This window comes from Manis javanica, chromosome 2 (genome assembly GCF_040802235.1).
Source record: "Manis javanica isolate MJ-LG chromosome 2, MJ_LKY, whole genome shotgun sequence".
NCBI lineage: Eukaryota > Metazoa > Chordata > Mammalia > Pholidota > Manidae > Manis > Manis javanica.
In genome coordinates, this window is record NC_133157.1 from 130,399,282 (window position 1) to 130,410,256 (window position 10,975).

Below are 10,975 nucleotides of genomic sequence, written 5' to 3' on the forward strand. Positions count from 1 at the left end.
ATTTCCCAGTTCAGACAGATAATTCATTATTAATCATTCTTTATATAAAATGACAGATTCCTTGTTTCTCCAAAAGCAATTAATGTATGACCCAATTGAGAACAGTGTAGCACAGAGAAGGCACATGGTGGATCTGTGGCATCTTACTACACTGATGGACAGTGACTACATTGGTATGGGTGGGGACTTGATAATATGGGTAAATGTAGTAACCACGTAACCACATTGTTTTTTCATGTGAAACCTTCATAAGAGTGTATATCAATCATAAAAAAAATGTATGACCCAATTTTTCTAACTGATAATTTTTTTCTTTTTTTTTTGTAAAGGTATTCCTTTATTTCACTTGTTTCTCAGACATTAGTGAAGTTCCTACTAGCTGCCAGGCATTTTACTGGGTTCTGAGGTCACAACAAAGAATGAGACAAACTTTTCTCTTAAGAAAGGTACAGGTTTCATAGGGCAGAAGACCTAATTATAACTGGATGTTATAAAACATCAAGCAGATGCTGTGAGGAGTACATAACAGGCATTGTGAGAGCACTCAGAAGGGGCACCTAACTCTGTAGTGGAGGAGAGGCGGTCAGGGTCTGGGGTGGGGGCTGGAGAGGCGATGCAGGCAGGAAAAAGGGAAGAGCCTTCCAGGCAGAAGCGATGGTGTGAACACAGGCGGAAAAGCACGGTCAGCATGGAGCTGCAAGCAGCTAATGAACTATTGGCGCTGCTGAAGCCTAAGCTGGAGAGAAGGTGAAGCGTGAGGCTGGAGAGGGAGGCAGGGATCTGCCTCGCAGAGAGATGATGGGTTTTGAGATGTAATAATATAGTTGGTTTAAAATTGTTAATATATCTCTTTTTTGGATTTGGAGAGGATAAAATGGGAAGAAAGGACACCAGTTAGGAGACTAGATCAGTTAGAAATTCAGAAAGATGATGAGACCCTGGACCAAGACAGCAAAGCTAGAAGGGCTGTGATGAATTTGAGAAATATTCAGGCATTAGAATTGACCTGGCCTGATGAAAATTGACATAGGATGAGAGATAATAAAGAAAAAAGAAATGCTGAGAACTTTAGGGACGGGTTGATATAACAAACTAAGAGAGACTAGACTAAAGGAGGAAAGATTAATTCTGTTTGTGCTATGCTGAGTTGACATCCAGGTGTGATGTTCAAGTGGGCATGTCAATCAGAAATTTCATTGTGCAAGCGCAAATTTGAAGGAAGAGGTCTGGATTAGGGGCACAGATTTGGGAGGTGTCTACATACCTGTGGGCGCAAAAAATGCAAGTAGACAGTCACCAGAGTCCATTAGAGTCGTAAGACACAGCGGAGTGATGGGCTTAGGAACCCCAGGAAGTGGGACAGGAGAAGTGGATGATGATGGGCCCCTGAAGAAGCATAAAGGACTGCTTAGAGAGGTGAGGAAGACCAGGAGAGCAGGCAGTCATGGAAGCAGAAGACTCTATCGGCTGTATGACAGGAGCAGAGAAGGCATAACAAGTATCCACAGCAGGTTCTTGCACAAAATATGGTCACTGTGAGCCTGCCACGGAAGCAGAAGACTCTGTCAGCTATATAATGGTGTAGACAAGGCAACACAAGTATCCACAGCAGGTTCTCATGGAAATACAGTAACTGCGAGGTTCTTGTACAAAATACAGTCACCGCAAGGTTCTTGGGCAAAATATAGTCACCGTAATGCTGTCACGGAAGCAGAAGACTATTTCACCTATAATAGTAGTAGACAAGGCAAAACAAGTATCCATAGCAGTTTCTTGTATAAAATATGGTCACCGCGAGCCAGCCATGGAAGCAGAAGACTCTTCAGCTATATAACGGTAGTAGACAAGGCAACACAAGTATCCACAGCAGGTTCTCGTGCAAAATATAGTCACTGCGAGGTTCTCGTGCCAAGTATAGTCACTGCAAGGTTCTTGTGCAAAATGTAGTCACTGCAAGCCTGCCAAGGAAACAGAAGTCTATGTCAGTTATATAATGGTATTAGACAAGGCGACACAAGTATCCACCGTAGGTTCTCATGCAAAATATAGTCACTGCGAGGTTTGGATTCTCCTGGTATCACTCTCAGGGATAAGTCAAGTCACACATCTGGGGATTTGAAAACTGAGGGTTGTTGATTTTTCAACAAAACTGAAAGTTTCATCTTTAGAATGTCAACTAGTTGAAAGAAATCAAGTTCTTCGATAACAGCTGTTATTTGGGTGGGCATGTGAATCCGCAGTGAAGCTGAAGTGCAGCCATCGAAGGGCTCGTCTGCAGCTGGCAGATCCACTTTCAAGCTTCTCCTGTGGCAGGTGGCAGGTGACAGGAGTCCTGAGTTCCACTCCACGTGGGCCTCTCCACAGGATTGCTCACGACATGGCAGCTGGCTTCCCTCAGAGTGAATGATCCCAGACGGGGAGACACCCACACACCCAAACTGTAAGGTCTTCTAGAACCTGATCTCAGAATTGACATACCAGAAGGAGCGGGGAACATGAGGAGAAGTCTAGATATCACAGTAGGCAAAATCCATAGCCTAGGTGTGAAGTGGTAACTTGAAAATTATAGTAGGTGATGTGAAATGATATGAGCTAACGTTTGAACACCTACTATGCCCAGGAACTGTTCTAAGCACTTGACTTGTATTATCTCATTCAACCCTCACAACAGAATGAGGCAGATGCTGCTGTTATCCAGAGAGGGAAACTGGAGTGCAGAGAGCTTAAGTGGACTCGTTGGGTGCGGAAAAAGATTACATGTAGGGGAAGACGACTGGCTGTGACCAGTGTCCTGTGGGATTTTTACTAGTGGATGAACCACCCCTTATGGTTCTTCAACTGTTCAGCCCATGCAGTCTGGGCTGGCCAGACCAGCTAACCAGGGGCAAGTGACGGTCCAGCCAAAAGCAATTCACAGGCCACTTCATAGGCAGTGGGAGCAAAACCAGACCAGAAATTCCCGGACAGGATCCCTAGAATGGTTCCTAAATAGCTAAGTCTGGAGGACTGATCTCGGCCCGAGGACTCTTTCTAACTTCGAGCATCTTTTGCAGTCCAAAGACACAAGGAAAGAGAGTTTCCTTTTTGAACAGAGTAGGTGAGGCTCCTGAATACATGAGGCTGGCTGTGGAGAGGACTCCTGGATGCCCTGTTTCAGGTGCCCCCAATACGTGCAATCTGGGCTACCCCAAAGCAGGCTGATTTCTCCACACATTCTGAGTGTTCCTCTAGGTTGGAAAATGCCCTCCAACGTTTCTACCTGCTTCTGCTGAACTTCCTCCAAGAATTCCAGCGGGCTCCTTCCTTCAATCTGTTCTTGCTGCAATTCACAAGATTCTTTGGCGTTCTTTCTTGTTCTCCAGATTTCTTTCATTTTCTCTCCCTGCTCGCTTGTTTTCAGTCTCCAGCTTTCCAGCCTTTCACCTCCTTGGTCCTGTCCTACAAAGCCACACCTGTTCTGACAAGGGGCTGAGAGTTTGATAAACTTACTTAATGTCAACAGAAGAGAGAAAGAAATAAAAGTAAGTTCAGAGTCGCAGGAGCAAAACCTGAGAGGTGAGCTGCCTGGGCCTGTGGGCCTGGTGTCACGGAGAAGGGCCTGGTGTCTCCGGGGTGAGAAAGGGCCGGGCGGCTGACATTAATAACGTCCGCAGGTCCCGGGATTGGGACACGCCACCACCGAGTGCAGGCGGCGCGGTGGGCGTGCAGCCCGCCGCCCGCAATGGCCTCCGGACGCCGCGCGGGGCGCGTCCAGGCGGCCGGGTGGGGCCCCGCGCCCCGTCAGTCACCCGGCATGTGCGCCGCGGGTGGGGCCGCTGTTGGCCGACGTCCCGGCCGGCCGGGTGTTCGTCCCGCCAGCCAGGGCCGCTCGCACCGCCTCTGCCTTCCGCTGCCCCCGACGGCTCCGGCGGCCCGGCTGGACGCGGCGGGCGCTCGGGCGGCTTGAGCAAGTGGGTGCCGGGGGCGGGAGGCCGAAAGGCGCGGCGGCGGAGGCGCCCGGCGGTTGGTGGGGGCCCCGCGGGGCGGCATGCGCCCTCCCCGGCCCGGCGGCCCAGGTGCGGGCGCGGCGCGCGGCGGTGTCGGGTGTCGGGGCGGTCGGTGGGCTGGAAACTGCTGGGCTTGGGCACGAGGGCCTCCGCCGCCCCGCACGCTCCGCGCCCCCGCCCCGCGGCCCGCGCGCTCTGGGGTGGGGCCGGGCCCGCGCTCGGACCGGGAGGGCCCCGCGTCCGGCTGCACCCCGCCGCCGACCCCCGCCGCGGGGCCCCCCGGACGGCGCTGTGGGGCGCGGGGTCCGGGCCGCCGCGCTGCAGGTAGCCCCGGCTCGTGCCTCTGCCGCCCCCGCGGGACCTTCCGCGGCCCGGGCGCCCCCGCGGGCTCCCGCCCCCGGGGTGCTCGCCGAGCCGGCGCGGCTGGGCCCGGGGCCGGGCGGGAATCAGGCCTAATTTTTTTTCTTTTAAGGAACTTCCTTGCTTCCACTTGAGAGCCCTGGGAGAAAACATCAGTACTCAGCAAAACAGAAACAGTGAATATGAGGAATAATATTTTGTACTCTGAGTCCTGCAGAAGTCTCTGAGGGAATGTGTAACACACACACACATATACTGGGATGATTCCTATTTCACTCAAGGTCACAAATATTTTTTGAGTAAATGAGTAGGAAAATAGAAAAATTAGCTATGGGAGACTCTGTTAAGAAGGCTGATGATAAAGACAAGTAAAAGAGAGCAATCTCGAAAGGCTTTTTTAGGCTAGTAGAAATCAGAGCAAGAGAAAGGACAATAGAAGAGGAGTAAGTGAAAATCATGTGCCAATCTAGCTTGGAAAAAAATACAGAATATATTAAACTCATACATCATGCCCTGCACAACCAGTTTTCCATAAATTTTCTCTCTCACAGTACCTTTAGAAAAGATATGACACCATTGCATTAGAATTTTTCTTTCTATGTCTCCTCAAAGGCAGAGACTATAATGTACTCATTTTGGTGTCATGGATGCCTTAGCACAGGGTGGGAGCTCTGTTTGGTGATTGAATGAATGAATGGTTGAAAAGACATGGAGAAGAGGAGGAAGCAATGGACAGAGTCTGAAGCGGGCAAACAGGACAGGCACCTGAACACAGAGGCACTGCTAGCCCTGGAAAGGTGATGTTCACCTTTGGGAATGTAAATCAAAGAAGACCTAGGGAGTAAGGACATAGAAAGATTCAGAATTGGAGAGATGAATGTAAAGCGAAAGTGAGCCAGTGCTGTTAAGCAGAGCAGGATTACATCCTGAGAGTGTATGTGTGCAACTGGGGCCGAGCCGGATGTCCTGGTGGAGAGATGGAATTTATATCACGAAGCTCCAGGGGAAGAGTAGTGGCATTGCTGGGTACCCATGAGGAAGTGTGGTGGGGAAATAGCTGAAATAAACTCAATCACTGGAGCAAAAATCTCTTCTCCTGCAATAGCTGGCAACTGAAGAAAGGGAACCGACAAGGTGAAAGGGGCAGATAGCTGCAGGAAGAAGCCACTGAGGGATGGTGACAGGCATACTGAGGACACCTGGCTGGGGAATCCAGTTTGGGGAGAGAAGGGAGGCAAGAAAATTAATGCAAGTGACCCCACCATTTCTGATTGGGTCATTTTTTCCCCCTGCTAAGCCAAGGCTAGAAAAGACTGGTACTAAATCAGCTTAGTGTCTGAAGCAGGAGACAATGTCTCCATCATGAGATGGAGATTTGGGTGCTCAAGTTCATTGGAAATGCTCTCTGAATCAACACCTGTGAAGTAAATGAAGCAGGTTTCGGCCGTGGGAGGAGCTGGACTCAATGTGCTCAGTGTGGTTGTAGCAAAGGCCTCAGCTGGTCCCAGAGCTCGGGAGCTGGGGTGGCCCCTCTGGGGCATGCCCCTGTTAGACCAGAGGCTGGAGATCCCCCCACCGACACACACACATCCAGGACCAATTTTCAGAGGAGGACCATCCCTGGGATGAGGCACGACCTCAGACTAGGCAGTTCTCTTTCCCTGCACTCCCAGAGCTGGAGACGAGGGTCCAGGTGACACACCACAGCATCTACCCCTGTCGATTTTACATATATTGACAAAATTATTCAGTAACAGCCAGGGGCCCCTGAGATGATAAGCACCCAAATGACAAATACCCACCTGAAGAAGAAACTAGTTTTTGATCATCCTTGATCAAAAATGGGTGAATCCTATGAAACAGGTGGTTGTACTGTTGGTTTCAAACCAAAGTATCCTCTAACATTGAACAGATTTTTTAAATGGAACTGGCCCTGAAATTGTCAACTAAGTAACTTCAATGAGCAAAATGCCTGAATTTACATTTTCCTTTTCAACATGACCTCTTTCTAGATAATGGAATTCTTAAATAATCACTCTGTGTAGAGTGAGCTATTTTTAACCGTTTCAGGATACATATAAACATATAAAAATGTATCATCTCACATTTTTTCATCTTTGACCTTGTAATAAAGAGTGTAAAGAAATTATTATATATCTAATGAATTTTAACTTTGGAAATGTACAAGATTGAATTATTCAATTCCCATGTTTTTCAACAAATATTTACTATTTAAATCTTTACATTACAAATATTTACATCTTCTCTATGCCCAGCACAATGCATAAACTAAGCATGAGGAGTGCTTTAAAGGAAAGATAAGATATGGCTCTAGACTTCAAGTTATCTACAGTCTTTGGGAGGCACAGAGAAATAAAAAGTAAAAAATGAAATAAAATAATTACAAATTGTCTTACATGGTGTTAAGAAGGTGGCATGACAATATGGAAAATAAATGAGGTGAAGAAGTCAGCTGCTTTAGTTGGAATGCTGGAAAGGCCCCTCTGAGGAGGTAACCTTGAAACTCTGGTTAGATTAAAAGCTCTGGTTTGACGGTCAGGAAGGTACCAGACATTTGTGCAAAAAAGGAAGTGTCCCAGGCAGAGTGAATGGCATGTGCAAAGGCTATGAAGTGGGAAGGTGCTTGGCTTGTCAAATGACTGACATATCCAGGGAAGGAATGAGTGATAGCAGGTGGCATTGGGGGATGTTCGGATGCAGATCATGCAAGGCCTCAGAGGTGTTAGATTTATTCCAAGTACAATGGGAAGTCATTGAAGGGTTTTCGGCTGGGAAGAGAACTATCTGATTTATATTTTAATAAGATGGTTCTAGGTTTGCATGGAGAATGGACTAGAGAATGGGCTTGGATCAAAAGCTAGGAGAAGAGTTAGGAAATTTACAAAAAGCTAGGGAGGGTTGGTGGTGGGATTAGCGTAATTGGAATTGCCTAGTGGGTGAGTGGGGCCAGCCAGGAAGAGAAAGGGGCATGTTGAGAGTGGCTCAGAGATACTGACTTGAGCAGCTGGGTAGATGGTGACTCCATTTGCTGAGCTAGAAAGGACTATGAACAGAAAAAAGGAAAAATTGAGTGTTAAGAGTTGGGGAGTGAAGTGGAATTTATTTTCTACTTCTTCTTCCTCCTTCCTGTCACCTCCATCAGCATGCCTGCACATACCTTCACAGCATGTAGACATAAATTATACATAACACAACAAATGCATTAATAATATAAAAACAACAATGATAATAAATTTTATTGTGTTATCCATACAGACCAGGGATTGTCCTGGGTGCTGTATATATGTTATTTCATTAATTGTCACTATAATCCCAAAGGCTATCCCAATTATCATCATATGAATAAACCAAAGTCTATAGTTTAAGTCACTTGCTCAAAGTATCTATCTGGCATTGAACCCAAGAAACTGGACTCCCCTGCTGACAGCTTTTCTACCTATTGAATTTAAGCCTTTTAAGATTTTTTTGACAGTTTTTATGACACATTCAAATAAACATTTCTGCAAAGAGACTTATTTCCTTCATATTGTCATATGGTGGTTTCATTTCATAGTTCTTCACCATCTGTCATATGATCAGTTTAGCATCAGTAGATCAAAGTCTGCAAATATTTTATATCAACAAATGCCTCCTAGTAAATTTCAAGTATGCTGAGACTGAGCCTAGAATAGAGAGCAAGAATTGTCAAATCCACAACGTCCATTGTTTATAAGGAGGATTTCTGCCCATAGTTTCTATTAATGTTAAAGGCAGTTAGGTGCATTAATTATCTGAAGTCAACAGAGCCTTTTGCTTTGAGAATAAGAATGATTATGTATCTACCAGGAAACTTAATATTTGGATTTTGTGGATTATTGTTAACATCTATTGCCCCTTCTTTATTGCAGGCTAAGCCCTGCCATACCCCTCTGGCCACCTGGTTTGGGTGGGAAAGAGGGTCTCTTGTGGGCATGAATGCAGGTGGTGGTGGCCAGCTTCCAGGAGAGCTGCTCTGTGTACCTGGGGCCACCCAGGTTTCTCTGCACCAACAGAGCATGAGTCAGAAAGGGCTGTAACTGGGTGCCAGCCACAGTGCTGGTGACATCACATACATTGTCTCTGAACTTCATACCCTATTAGAGGGGAAACCCAGGCCAACAGCCAGTCTGCCCTGGTGGCCCCCATCATTTTTTGGCACTCACCTTTAGGGCACTCACGGATTAAAGCTGTATTTTAGCAAAGCCACAGAGGTCAGTTGCAGAATCACAACTGGGAGTTTCTTTTCTGGGTAAAATGATTGGTCTCCAGTGTTAAACTAATGCTTTCTTTACCACCATGACCTCTGTAATACATCCAAATGTTTTTCACGTCCTCACAGACTTTCTCCTTTATCAACCACTTTTTCTTATACCTCCATATCACTTTATACTAATTACTGTTATACTTTCAATATTTATTATTAAAAAATGAATGGTCATTGTAGGAAATTGAGACAGTACGCCAAAATAAAAATAAAAATAAAAATGTCACCCACATTCACACTACCCAGATATAACCATGGTTGAAATGTAATTCCTTCAGGTCATAAATTTATATGTGGAGTCAGACTAATTTTATATGTACTACTTTAATCTTATTTTAAAAGAATATAACACAGTGAGGATTTCCCTTGTTGTGTAGGTACATTTCCCATGGAGCCACTTGTTGAAATAAAAACAATAAAAAATGTTTATAGTGTTGTAGAATATAGCTACATCCTAAGAATTCCTCCAAAATACATAAAGATGCATAATATTTAGATGTATCCAACTGGCAGAAGGCAAAAGAGAATTTGGGAGAAATACACCTGCATTTTTGTTAATGTAGTTATTTTGAAATAATTTCAAACTTACAGAAATGTTTCAAGAATTTTTTTTATTCATTGACCGTTTGAGATTAAGTGGCTTTCGTGATACCTCATCACCTGTGAATTCTTTAGTGTGCACTGCCTGAAAGCACAAATATTGTGCTACATAATCACAATACTACCATCAATTCAGGAAATTAACATTGCTACATAACTACTTTCTAATCTTCAGGTCCCATTCCAGTTTCAACCACTGTCCCCTAATGTCCTTCCTTGAATGGATCAAATCCAGAATCACATTGCTTTTAGCTGCCACATCACTTTAATCTCCTGAAATGTAGGACAGTGACTCTGCATTTCCTTGGTTTTCACAACCTTGGTCTTTTTGAAGATTACAGGTCAATTGTTCTGTAGAATGGCCTGGCAAGTTTGATGTCCGCCCCGTGAGTATATTTGGGTTATGCAGTTGGTCAGGAATATCACAGAGGGACGGTGTGTTCTAATTACATTCTATTGGGTGGAGCATACCTTGGATTTGTGCCATTACTGGTGATGTTCACCTTAAACACTCGATGAAGGTGGTGTCTGTCAGGACTCTTCCTCCTTTGTCATCAGCATTTTGAGAGAAAGGATTTTTCACTTCAAATTTTCAATTAATTCATTATTAATTAAAATAATAAGACTCATGCATTTCTATTATATTCAATGGAATGATCTGTTACTATCATTTATTTTGGTGCTCAGCTCACCCCAGATTTGGCCAGTGGAAGCTCCTATGTCCTATGGATTTATCTCCAATATTCTTTGAGCACTTTCCTACTTTTGGCACAATAAGATGTTCTAGGCCCATTTTATATTTTTCCACCCTAGCCCTGGAATCAGCTCTTTCTCCAAAGAGTCCTAGATCCTCTTAGGGGACCTGGTATTTAGAAGCCAGGTCTGGTACTAGGTGTGCTCATTGCTTTTGTGCTATCAGTGCTCCCAGGCCTGCTGAGCAAACAGAACTAGAGGGGGGAATTACATACACATGTATGTTCATGTCAATATTTATTTCTAGAACTATGTATCTTGAAAGCATCAGAATTGTTATATATTCAATCTATCATGTTTTAAAATTTATAGTTTCTTCCATTATTTTTATGTCATAAAGTCCTTGTCCATCAAGCTAATTATTCATTCACATAATTCTCATTTACTGGTGGGTTTTTTTTTTATTGTTTACCTCTTCATCTGAAATTTACCTGGAGTATGTTAAGAGATGAAATTCTTGTTTGTTTATTGTTTCAAGCAATTAGTCAAACTCTAATAAACTTTATGGAATAATATATCATTTCCTCATCTATAATATTCTGTTTTCAAATATGTTCTCATATATTACATATTAAGGCCCCAGGAATGTCCATTTTGTCTATTGGTTCTTTTGCCTAGCCACCCAGTTTTCATTATTGTAGCATTATATTAATTATATTATATTTTATTACATTATATTTTAATGTCTGTTGTGGCAATCTTCCTACACCAGAAATCTTGCATGCCAATGGACTGTTTTGCTGTTCCCAGAACATTTGGAAGCACTGTCAAATGACTAAGGACAATATTTGGGTGTGAGGACTTTGTGTCATTGCCCACATTGTGTTACATGTGTAGCCATTTCCTTTGCTTGCCCTAGACTCTTGAGAGGGGAGAATAGATGCCACCTAGAACATACTGGAAGAACACAGTTGGGGGCCCCTTTCTAACCAGACAGTTCACCAGAGCATCTGCAGGGATATGAATAGCTAAC

At 44.5% G+C, this 10,975-nt stretch overlaps 1 protein-coding gene across 7 annotated transcripts in view; it reads right to left on the reverse strand.

Annotated features, from left to right (window-relative positions):
• LOC140847879 (serine/threonine-protein kinase TAO1-like) overlaps positions 1-3,922 on the reverse strand; it is a 210,763-nt gene extending 206,841 nt beyond the window's left edge. For 5 of the 7 annotated variants that reach the window (XM_073229440.1, XM_073229438.1, XM_073229443.1 and 2 more), the window contains exons 1-2: positions 3,260-3,560; positions 1,265-1,958 (exon numbers count right to left, since the gene is read on the reverse strand). The gene's annotated coding sequence lies outside the window, so the exon portion shown is untranslated. Of the gene's footprint in view, positions 1-1,264 lie in introns of all 7 variants that reach the window. The other 2 variants (XR_012128137.1, XM_073229434.1) reach the window with 2 other exon arrangements.
• Positions 3,923-10,975: the final 7,053 nt, after the last annotated feature.